This window comes from Tupaia chinensis, unplaced genomic scaffold, assembly GCF_000334495.1.
Source record: "Tupaia chinensis unplaced genomic scaffold, TupChi_1.0 Scaffold143913_1, whole genome shotgun sequence".
Lineage (NCBI taxonomy): Eukaryota > Metazoa > Chordata > Mammalia > Scandentia > Tupaiidae > Tupaia > Tupaia belangeri.
The window spans coordinates 2,281,318-2,292,949 of NW_006203764.1; the positions used below are offsets into that span (position 1 = coordinate 2,281,318).

Genomic DNA, 11,632 nt, shown 5'->3' on the forward strand with positions numbered 1-11,632 from the left:
TTCACTCTGCTGCTTCAGCTCTGTGTCTTGGCATTCTCGTTCCCTGTCCCTCGATTTCTCACCCTCTGCATCACCCTCCCTCACTCGCTCCCTCCTGGGGAGTTCCAGAAACATACCCATATATGGCCTCCATGTCAGGGATCACAGACGACATCACGTGAGGGCCAAAGCTCCGAGGTGCTCTCGGAACGAGTCTGTCCGATGCACCCAGAGGAACAGAAGGCAGGATTGCAGCTTCCTCGGTGCAATCTTCAGACAGGAAATCTGAGATTCACAACATCGTATAGTTTGGCTTGTCGTCCCTGGTCATGCGGTGGGCCCGAAATAAACTCCCTGCTTCAAAGGAGGGCGTTTCAGAACTGCCTGGCAGAGCAGGCAGAAGCTTGGGGCCAGGGCAGAAGGAAAACTCAGGGAGCATGTTCTGAATCGAGACCCTCTCAAGAAAATCCTTTCCATTCCCCTGAATCGTACCTTTGTTTCAGAGCCTACCAGGTAATGCATGCTTTCGACTTTCTTCTGCAGACCTTGCGAAAGATCGCGTGGCTGGCTGGGAAGGTGCCGCAGTACTGGGAGAGCTCTCGCGGCCATCTGACCACGTCGTTGCTCATTGCGCCCCCTACCCTGAGTTACATGGCATGCTGGTGACTTTTGGATGGGAGACAGAGAATCTGGAAGTTATATGTATTTATTTACTCTTCCGAAGGACTTGTGCTCAGAATCTCACTCTGCTGTGCACTTCTAAAAATGGAAATGCAAAAGGAGTGATCACTGATGCTGTTGTTGGGGCCGTAAGCCTTGGGCAATGTCTGTGTCAGACAAATGGCTTTTGAAATGCTTGCAGGTCAGGCGAGCAGGTACTTACGTGCATGGGAGAGTCCATCTGATACACCAGCACGGCGTGTCTAGGCAAGCCCAGTACCATGGGGACAGCAGCAACCAGGTGGCAAGGACTCCACCTGCCTCTGTGAGAGTTAGGAGAGGAAACAGAATGAGAAACATGACTTAGGGGACATTTAACCATGTCGTGCAATGCAGAAGTGCGAGGATACCTTTTGTGAGTGTGTGTGTGTGCACACGTGTGTGTGTGTTTGTGTGTGTGCATGTACATGTGTATATTTGCGTGTGTGTACATTCAAGGAGGTGATGGACTTGGAAAGGCCGGGTGGGATGTCATCAGGATGGAGCGACGAATTCCAGGTGGAGCAGCAGCTTGGGCAAAGGCCGTGGGGGTGATGGTGGACAGTCCTCTGGGGTGGTGACAAAGGTTGTGTCCGTGAGAAGTGGGGGTTGATGCTGGTGGAAGAGGCTCCTTCAGGGGAAAAGATGGAACATCTGTGAATGTTTATGAGTAGAGGAGGGGCAGATGGGATTTTCCTTGGGGCAATCCTTGAGAAGTCAGGGAATGGACTGGACCAAAGAGGCAGGGAGGCTGGCAGCTCGTGGAAAGGCTGGGGAACGAGGGAGCAGGACAGAGGCCGAGGCTCTGCACAGGATAGCTCTCTCCTTTCACTGAAGGAAGAGCTCATTTCATGATGTAGGGGCTCAGACAGAGCCAGCTGGGGCCAGTCGCCCACCAGAGCCCCGACCTCTGCTGTGGCAGATGCTCGCTCACTTCAAAACAGTCAGATGGGTCCTGACAGCTGGTGGCAGCGCTGTCTGCCTCACGTCTCCTCCAGGAGTTGGCCGGGCCCCCAGTGTCATTGCTGTTTGCATCATCCATTCGTGCACAAACAGGCCGGTGCCTCGTGGCGACAGCGGGGCACTCTCTTCCTCCTCCCTGGGGTGGGAGCCCCATATAAGTGGACTTTGCAAATGGAATGGAAAGGAAAATGGAACTAAAGTACAAGTTTATCTAGGTGCGAAAGTCTTCAAATCCATGGATTTTTTTTTCATTATACATGGTCTCCATGGACTTTTTGAAGACCCATGTATAATCTACCACAACGACCTTATGAAGAGTCACAGCACGATCAGCACCGGTGAGCATTTGGGGGGCACTCCTGTGACCAGGCGCTGGCGCAAGTGCACGCAGAGATTTCTCTCACGGATCCTCTTAAGGCTACCCTGGTGAGAGGAGAGTATTACTCCCATTTTCCAGAGGTGGCAACTGAGGTTATGAGAGGTTAAAAGTTTTGTCTAAGGCTAGACAGCTAGCAGCTAGACAGCTAGACAGCTAGCAGCTAGACAGACAGCTAGAGAGCTGGACAGCTAGACAGCTAGCAGCTAGACAGACAGCTAGACAGTTAGACAGCTGGACAGCTAGCAGCTAGACAGCTAGACAGCTAGACAGCTAGACAGCTAGCAGCTAGATAGATAGCAGCTAGATAGCTAAACAGCTAGACAAGTAGACAGACAGCTAGACAGACAGCTAGACAGTTAGACAGACAGCTAGCAGCTAGACAACTAGACAGCTAGCAGCTAGGCAGGTAGACAGGTAGGCAGCTAACAGCTAGACAGGTAGACAGCTAGACAACTAGACAACTAGACAGCTAGGCAGGTAGACAGGTAGGCAGCTAGAAGCTAGACAGGTAGACTGCTAGACAGGTAGACTGCTAGACAACTAGACAGCTAGCAGCTAGACAGCTGGCCAGCTAGACAGCTAGACAGCTAGACAGCTAGCAACTAGACAGACAGCTAGACAGCTAGCAGCTAGATAGCTAGACAGCTGGACAGCTAGCTTGGCCTCCAGTGCCCCGGTTCAAAGCTATGGCCTCCAGCGGTCTCTCAGGCTGGGGCAGTGGTAAACAGGACCATCCTGTCCCCAGGAGAGAAGTCCCTGGCACGGCAGGGGCGTCATAAGGTGCCTGTGTATCGCTGAGTGGCTAGATCCAAAAAAGTCTTCCCAGAGGAGGCACAAAAATATCTCCAGCCTGCCCAATGGCCTTCCATTTCTGAGCAGCAGAGGGACAGGTGGCCCATCGGAGGCAGCTGTCACCTGGTGGTTTGTCTCTGATTCTTTCCTCAGCACCAATTTGTGGAATAATTAAGGCCCAGGACTGTAAATGAGATGTAAATGAGGTCCTTCAGAACTCTGTGTTGGGAGGCCCTGCCTGGGCAGGTGTTGGAGAGGGGAAAGCAGACTGACTTCTAATTTGTCTGGTTTTTAGAAGAAAAGGACCTGAAGGACAGGAGTGGAAAAGGAGGAGGGAGTGAGACCGTGGGCTACTATAAGTATGGTGGCTCGAAAGAGCCGTGGGCAGAGGTGAATACTTAGGCAAGGGCAGGAGAGGCGAAACAAACCAGAAGGAGGGAGAGGAGGAGGAAGAAGGAAGGTAGCCCTCCACACTGATGTGGGCGGGTGGGGCCCTGGCCTCAAAGCTCTCCAGCCAGCCCTAAAGGGGCTCAGGTGAGGAGGAGCATCTGGAAGCTTCTCCATTCTGCGGCTTGGTGTGGGAGCTTCCAGAAGCCTCTCTGTGTTCTGCCACCCAGGGACAAGGCTGGGCAGGGCTGCACTTGGACAAGCTGCCCCGCCCACTCGTCACCCCCAGCCAGCCCGCTGGCACAGATGCAGAGCCTGGCAGCCATAACAGCCCGGGCAGACACTGGGTCAGTGGCCTGGAATCCTGTGTCCAGAGCTGTGTGTGGCTGAGCCACCCCGAGGGCCTGGCTGCTGTAAGACTGGGAGAACACGCGGGACAGAGGATGAGGATCGGCCCTGCAGGGCCAGGGGCCAGGGAGGGCCCTGCGCTCAGGGGGCTGAGATGGGGAGAGCCACCGGCCTGGAGACCCAGTAGCTTGGAGGTCCAAAGAACAAAGCGGAAGCTCAGCGTTTGGTGACGTTTCCTCAGCAGTGTTTGTGGGCACGCCTCGGATGCGGCCTTGGGGCTGTGTGGATCTGCTCCTCCTCGGGACAGAGACTGCACGAAACCTGTAAAGGGTCTTCTTTTCTTCCCCCTGTTTTTCTTTCTTCCCTCTCTCCCTCTCACCCTCTTTCTCGCTTTCTTTTTGGTGTGGCCTCAGTGTACACCGAAGAATAAGGAAACTACCAGGGTGTGTTGTCAGGGTCCCAGCAGCGACTCGGAGCCGCAAGGGAAACAAAGGGTGTTTCTTTTCAGATGCAGCCTCTGCCCTCCTCCATATAATGGGCACACAGTGCTGGGGCTGGAATAGGAGCAGAGCAAGCTTCCCGCAGGTTCAAATCCCCGTTCTTGCACTTGCTGGGTGACCATGGCGTAGTCACGTCCCCTCTCTGGGCCTCAGCCTCCCCTCCATGTGAAGGGGAGAACAGATGGCTGTAACCTGCTGACCTGCTCAGCTGCCTCCAGCCGCACCCTCCCCAGGAGCCCCAGGCCATGGCCCCTGAAAGCCAGGAGTTTGAAGCCAGTGTCAAAGGATCAGCAAAGCTGGTCTGGATGAAAGGCTCAGACTGCCTGCAGCCGTGAGGCCCTGGACAGGCCCAGGGCAGCCAGTTCCAAAGACCCACTAGAGGTTGGACCCATGTCCTTACTAAGAACCAAGGGCAAGGTGACCTGGATTCCATTCCCCGCTCACACTAAGGCAAGAGCAGAAGCCTCCAGAGAGGCGAGGTTTAGGGTCACAGAGCAACTGACCCCTTGCCACTGCCCAGATGCTCAGTGTCAGAGGGTCTGATGAAAGGAGGGCAGAGGGACCTAGTCTTAGACCGTGGGCCTCAGTCTCCCCGTCCGTACATTGGTAAGACTAATAACCCCCCCCACACACACACAGAGACACACAAACACACAGACATACACACACACACGCATACACACACACACACACACACAAGTACTGGGAAGGTCAAATCATGCAGCTATTAAAGTGGCTAAGAGGAGGCCGGCAGGTGGTGTGGTAGTTAAGGGCACTGGACTCCTACATGGCTAACTGGGGTTTGAGTCCTGGAGCCGGTGGCTTGATTTCTCTCTCTCTCTTTGTCCCTCACTAGTCAAATTTAAATAAATAAAAATAATTCTTGAAAAAGAAAAAGGCAGCTAAGAAACAACACAGGGACACAGGACTAGTTTTTTTTTTTTTTAAGTTTATTTATTCACTTCTTCCATGAATGAGAGAGACATGAGTGAGAGAAAGAAACAGAGAGACAGCCACCCCCAGTGGATCCTGATACTTCCACCCACCCCAGCCTTAGCCAGTGCGGGCTCCCAGGTGTGTGTCCTGGGAACTCAGGAGGCCTCTGGATGCGAACCAGGAGCCTCCCACGTGGGTCGCCCTCCCAGACTGTCGTGTTTTATCACTGCAATGGCGCTACAGCCAGGCCCTCTGCCCAGATTAATGTGTATAGTTTAGGTTTTAAAGGAAGGGCGCCTGAAGGGCCGAGAACTCGCTGAGCACAGGTTCGTGCCTCAGCTGGGGTGTTCTCTGAGGTTTTCCAGCCCCCCTCTGGCTGCTGGAGGTGGCGGACCCGAGAGATAAGACTTGATGGGAGAGGGCATTGCAAGGAGCCGGCCCACACAGCCAGCCCACAGAGCCAGCCCACGCAGCCGGCCCACGGAGCTGGCCCACGCAACCGGCTTGACAGCTCGGGAATAGATTGGTGGGTGGCATGCACACGTGTGTGTGTGATGAACAATGCACATGTGTGTACACATACATCGCGTAGACATAGCTGCGCCATCTTCCTGAGTACAGGCAGTCTGCAGTACAACTCTAGTGTTTTCTCAAGCCCTAACAAACACCGGGAGGCCGCTCTTACATAGAATGAGAACCGGCATGGAGCCGGACATCACTTTTAGTCTCGTCCTTGTCACTTTTTTCCTGGCTGTGCCTCAGTTTCCTCGTCTGTCGAATGGGGACAGGACCCTTTTTACAGCTTTATTACATGGTTCAAACTAGTGCATGTATACATCCCGTACATGAGAGCATACGTTAACTACAAGGCCTGGAGGCACGATGGCTCCAACTCTCCACCGCCTGTCACAGTGGGCGGTCGTGACTGAGAGTGACAGCTGGCTCTGAACCATGGCTTTGCTAAACAGCTGCAAGGTCCACAGCCCGCTCTCATACATGCAGGACACGAGGGAACCTAACAGAAATGCCCTCGCGGCACATATGTGTGCCCTGCCCTGCTCCATGGAGTAGTTTGTCGGCGCTCACCTCTTACAGGAAGTCTGCCAGGATGGCCAAGAGTGGAGGAGACCAAGCCGCGCCTGGAGCCGGTGGCTTGATTTCTCTCTCTCTCTTTGTCCCTCACTAGTCAAATTTAAATAAATAAAAATAATTCTTGAAAAAGAAAAAGGCAGCTAAGAAACAACACAGGGACACAGGACTAGTTTTTTTTTTTTTTAAGTTTATTTATTCACTTCTTCCATGAATGAGAGAGACATGAGTGAGAGAAAGAAACAGAGAGACAGCCACCCCCAGTGGATCCTGATACTTCCACCCACCCCAGCCTTAGCCAGTGCGGGCTCCCAGGTGTGTGTCCTGGGAACTCAGGAGGCCTCTGGATGCGAACCAGGAGCCTCCCACGTGGGTCGCCCTCCCAGACTGTCGTGTTTTATCACTGCAATGGCGCTACAGCCAGGCCCTCTGCCCAGATTAATGTGTATAGTTTAGGTTTTAAAGGAAGGGCGCCTGAAGGGCCGAGAACTCGCTGAGCACAGGTTCGTGCCTCAGCTGGGGTGTTCTCTGAGGTTTTCCAGCCCCCCTCTGGCTGCTGGAGGTGGCGGACCCGAGAGATAAGACTTGATGGGAGAGGGCATTGCAAGGAGCCGGCCCACACAGCCAGCCCACAGAGCCAGCCCACGCAGCCGGCCCACGGAGCTGGCCCACGCAACCGGCTTGACAGCTCGGGAATAGATTGGTGGGTGGCATGCACACGTGTGTGTGTGATGAACAATGCACATGTGTGTACACATACATCGCGTAGACATAGCTGCGCCATCTTCCTGAGTACAGGCAGTCTGCAGTACAACTCTAGTGTTTTCTCAAGCCCTAACAAACACCGGGAGGCCGCTCTTACATAGAATGAGAACCGGCATGGAGCCGGACATCACTTTTAGTCTCGTCCTTGTCACTTTTTTCCTGGCTGTGCCTCAGTTTCCTCGTCTGTCGAATGGGGACAGGACCCTTTTTACAGCTTTATTACATGGTTCAAACTAGTGCATGTATACATCCCGTACATGAGAGCATACGTTAACTACAAGGCCTGGAGGCACGATGGCTCCAACTCTCCACCGCCTGTCACAGTGGGCGGTCGTGACTGAGAGTGACAGCTGGCTCTGAACCATGGCTTTGCTAAACAGCTGCAAGGTCCACAGCCCGCTCTCATACATGCAGGACACGAGGGAACCTAACAGAAATGCCCTCGCGGCACATATGTGTGCCCTGCCCTGCTCCATGGAGTAGTTTGTCGGCGCTCACCTCTTACAGGAAGTCTGCCAGGATGGCCAAGAGTGGAGGAGACCAAGCCGCGGGTGCTGCCACAGCTCAGGACAGTAGCTCCTGTGGGCAGGGGCCTGGTGTGGAGACTCAAATGAGTGAGCAGACTCCGTCCTACACCAGGCCAGCTGGAGCTGGGGGGTGGGATTGGAGATTGCTCTCCTTCCCAAGCTCTGAGCCCATTTCTGACCCTGTGACACTCAGTGGGGCCCCAGGGACAGCCTAGGGACCAGAGAGTCCCAGCTCTACTTTTTGATCACGGCCGTGGGGAGAAGGCTGGGCAGGGGTCTCGCTTTTGCTTTCGCTCTTGCCCTTTGAATGGAGGAGAGCTTGGGAGACTCCAACTCCCTCAGACTGAGCACAGTGAAGACTGCCAACAGGGGCACGTCCAAGCCAGCCTCCTCGCTACAGAGCAGCGGGGCGCCCTCGCCCCCTTCTGGGGTCAGAGCAGAGAATCGCAGCACCTTGGGAGCCGCAGGTCCAGTCACCGATGTTTTCTGACCACGGGCTGGGTGCTGGGTGTCGCCTGCACCTGTGACTCGGTGTCATCTGACAGCAGCTCCGTAGGCCAATGCGGCTGTCAGCTCCACTTTGCAGGTGGACAAAGCAAAGCACCGCGTGTGAGTAACTGCCCCCAGCACACGGCCAGGAGGTGGATCCAGGCAGTCAACAGCCCATCCCAGCCGCATGGCCAAGGACACAAAGCATGACCGTGGCCCCACTGCGTGTTCCCCTGTCCACCCAGCACTTGGTGAGCACCTGCAGCGTTGCTGGCCTTGGGTCGTGTCCTGGGTTCCATACGAATGAGACACGGTGTTGCTCTTCAGGTTCCCAGTGCTGTAGGGAGACAGGCCCCCAGCAGGCAGTCGGAGCAGCAGAACACGAGGGCTGCCTTGGAGGCAGCCAGGACTCCTCAGCCATCAGGGCAGCTTCCTGGAGGAGGAGAAGCAGAGCCCTGACTGGCAGGATGGCTTGCAGGACAGGGTTCTTGGCTCTATCTACAAACATAGCTGAGGACGGGACGGCCGCATGCAGCCTCGCAGTCCAGCCTGAGTCTGGCCAATGGGAGCTTGGCGTGGGGGCCATGGCAGCATGGCCTTCTTAATCCCTGTCCTCCCAGCCATGACCCCCTCCAGTCCCCAGTTTCATGCAGGGAGTGGCCTCCTCCCACGGCCAGTTTCCAGGCAGGCCCTGGATTTGGAAGGAGGGCAAAGACTTGTGTGTGGGGAGAAAGGAGCACTTTTCAAATGTCAGTTTTTAAATTCTCACCCCAACCCTTCCAGGGTCCCACTTCACAGATAGAGAGGCTGAGGCCCAGCTCAGTGGAGCGCTGGCCAGGGATGACTAGGCACCCGGAGGGCTTTACATGTGTTCCCTCAAGTCGTGTCACGGCCCTTCCCCCCAGGTTCCAGATGCCACCAGGAGAGATGGGGCTCCTCCAGAGCTGAAGTTTGGGGGACTGCAAAGAGGGCTAGAGAGGAGCTCCTGGAGACCCCAGGGCGGCCCAGTCTCCCTGCTCCATGCTGGCTGCGGATCAGCCCGTCCTTGAAAGCCGTTCCCCCTGCTGGCCCCTGGCCTAACTGGGCAAGGCCCATGGGCCTCTTGCTTTCCCAGAGAAATGGCTATTTTTTATCCCGACCAGCCTCCCAGAGGGTCCCTTGGGGCAGCTGCCCCCCCACCCCCCAGGACTCAGCCCAGAAGGCGGCCCAGCCCCTAGGCGGAGGCAGCATGAAGACAAGGAGAAACTGAGGCCAAAGAGAAGCAGGGTGTCACCCGAGGTCACTGCCTGCTACGGGCTGCTGCATAACTCACCTCCCCCATGCTAAGGCCTAGTGACTCCACCCATGCAGGGAAGCTGTCCGCACTGCCCCAGCCCCGCCGCCCCACCACAGCCTCCCCAGCAGCATCGGTAGCCCGCAAGCACACCAGCGTCCCAAGTACCCAGCTCACCAGCGGCCAGGCCACAGCTCAGCCTGTGCTCCAGGACCCCTTTGCATTTCCCCGCCAACCTCACAAGAATGGCGACTTACTAGGGCTCACAGTTACACGGGAACTGATGCTGGGAGCTCACCTAACAACCCACAGAGGCCTAGGACCTCAGGGCGGAGCCCGCAGCGGGGTCGGGATCTGCTCTCTCGAAGGCTGAGCCCTTCTCTCTGAGATCCGGGTAAGCTCAAGCCACTCTGCCCCCTCGTGTCTGTGCCTTCCTCCTGATGGGCGAAGAGGTAGGCAGGGGGCACGGTGGCCAGCTGCAGGGAGATGAGGTTGCATGGAGCCCTTGGGTGTGTCAGGTGCTCGGGTCAGGGTCCCTGGAACAGGAGTGAAGATCAGGCTTCGAATCTCCCTTCCAGCTGTCTGTCCTCGGCAAGCCCTCCCGCTCTCTGAGCCTTAACTGCCTCCTCTGTAAAATGGAACTGATACCGTAGGACTGAGTTCCTTTCAGAAGAGGCCGGACTGTAAAATAACTAGTCAGTGAAGAATGTCTTACCTCTCAGGGCTGTGGCTCAATTGACAAATCAGTCCAGCCTGTGGGAGAGGCTCGGGAGGGCCTGGAATTAGCTGTGACGCCGGGGGACCATCACCTGGCTGCCTTTGTCCCTGGAGTGCTCAGGGAGAGGGCATGTAGCCAAGTGCTGCCTCAGAGCCTCTGACAGTCCATGCCAGGTGGTCGGGAGCCCTGCTGGACATGAGGGCCCGAGGCCCCATGACGTAACTGCGTTCCCCTCAGAAGCTGCCCATGCAGGCGTGGACTCACTGCTCTTCGGCCATGGAGCACCCACTTGTCTCATTCCCATTTCCACCGATGAAGGAACCAGGGCCCAGAAGGGGGAAGTGGCTTACCCAAGGTCACACACTAGGAAGTGGCAGAACAGAAACCAGGCCCAGAGGGCGACATCCAGACCCGAGATTCACCCACTCCTGCCTGGGACCCTGTTCCCCTATGAGCATGCTTTTATAAATGGGGGACCTGCAGAGGTAGCCGTGGGTGGTCCCTAGGGACAGGGGATTTGGAACTAAGTGGTGTTGAGCTAAGCCCAACATCTTGCAAGGTTGTGGACTCTTCAGGATGGAAGAGCCCTTGGAAACCTCTAGCCCCAACTTCCCCTTCTGCAGTGGGAACTGCCTGGCCCGGGTCACACAGCACCTGGCAGCAGCCTGGACCTTAGAGCATGATCTCTGGCGGACCCAGGTCTCTGTCCGCTGTTTCTCCTCCCTGCTCCCTGGCACCTAGCAGGCACCTTCAGACGGGGGCTCCATGATGCCAGCCAGGCACGGGCATCAGTGCTTCCTATTAGGTTGGACTGAGCTCCTGGCTTGCACCAGGTGGGTGGGCCAAACCAGACCTCAGCTCTGGAGAAACTCAGGGGGTCACTGTCACTAAGCAGTGCCCCCTCCCCACCCCACTGAAGGCAGTCCTGGGCCAACCCAGACCTGAAAGGGTCCTCAGCCACACGGAAGCTGGGAAGGGACAGGAAGCCAGGCCTGGGTCAGTGGGGGATTGTGGCCCACCAGGCTGCACGGGGGCCCAGCCAGGACAGGAGGGCCAGAGGGCACGCTCTAGTCCACCCTGCCAGGAAACAGATGGGAAGTCAGGGCCTGAGAGAGGAGGAGAGGGGCTTGAGTCTGAGTCTCTTGGTTCCAGTCCCAGGCTCTTTTCGTAATTAACAAGACTGTGACTGCTCCTGTTAAAAGTAACACCCCAGGGCCAGCAGGTAGCGTAGCTGGATCCCACAAGGCCAACTGCACAGTTCGAGTCTCAGACCCGACGGCTTGAAAAACGCGTATGTGCATGCTTGGCCAAAATCCTAAGAGAAGGGATTTCAAAGTGGCCTTTCCCCCAGGTGGGTGAGTTCTCACTTTCCCTCTCTCTCTCTCTCCATCTCTCGGTGAGAGCACCTGCCCTATAGCAAAACAAAAGAGAACAAAACAAACAGTCACACCCCAGACATCAGAAACAAAACGACTCGGCGGTCACACTGACCCTTCGCCTCCCCTAGCGTGGGCCCCAGAGCGGCCATGTCCTCACTGGTGGAGGGTAGCGTGCTCACCCCTGGCTACACACGAAAGCCATCAGAGAACTCGAACGTTGTAGTGCCTGGCCCCCCTGAAGGCCCTGAATTCATCAGTCTGGGCTGGGACCAGGGCTTTGTTATGTTTTCAAGACCTTCAAAGAGGCCTGAGAACCATCTGTTCAGATGGCTTCAACCACATAGAGTGGACAACCCAACCAGTCATTACCTAGCAGTAGGCCAGGGTGGGTGGAAGCGTTGGTTCAGCA

General features: G+C 56.0%; 1 protein-coding gene across 1 annotated transcript in view; it reads left to right on the plus strand.

Annotated features, from left to right (window-relative positions):
• The first annotated feature begins 189 nt into the window (after positions 1–189).
• ASB2 (ankyrin repeat and SOCS box containing 2) overlaps positions 190–11,632 on the plus strand; it is a 46,359-nt gene continuing 34,916 nt past the window's right edge. The window contains exon 1 of the mRNA XM_006165422.3: positions 190–492. The gene's annotated coding sequence lies outside the window, so the exon portion shown is untranslated. The remainder of the gene's footprint in view (positions 493–11,632) is intronic.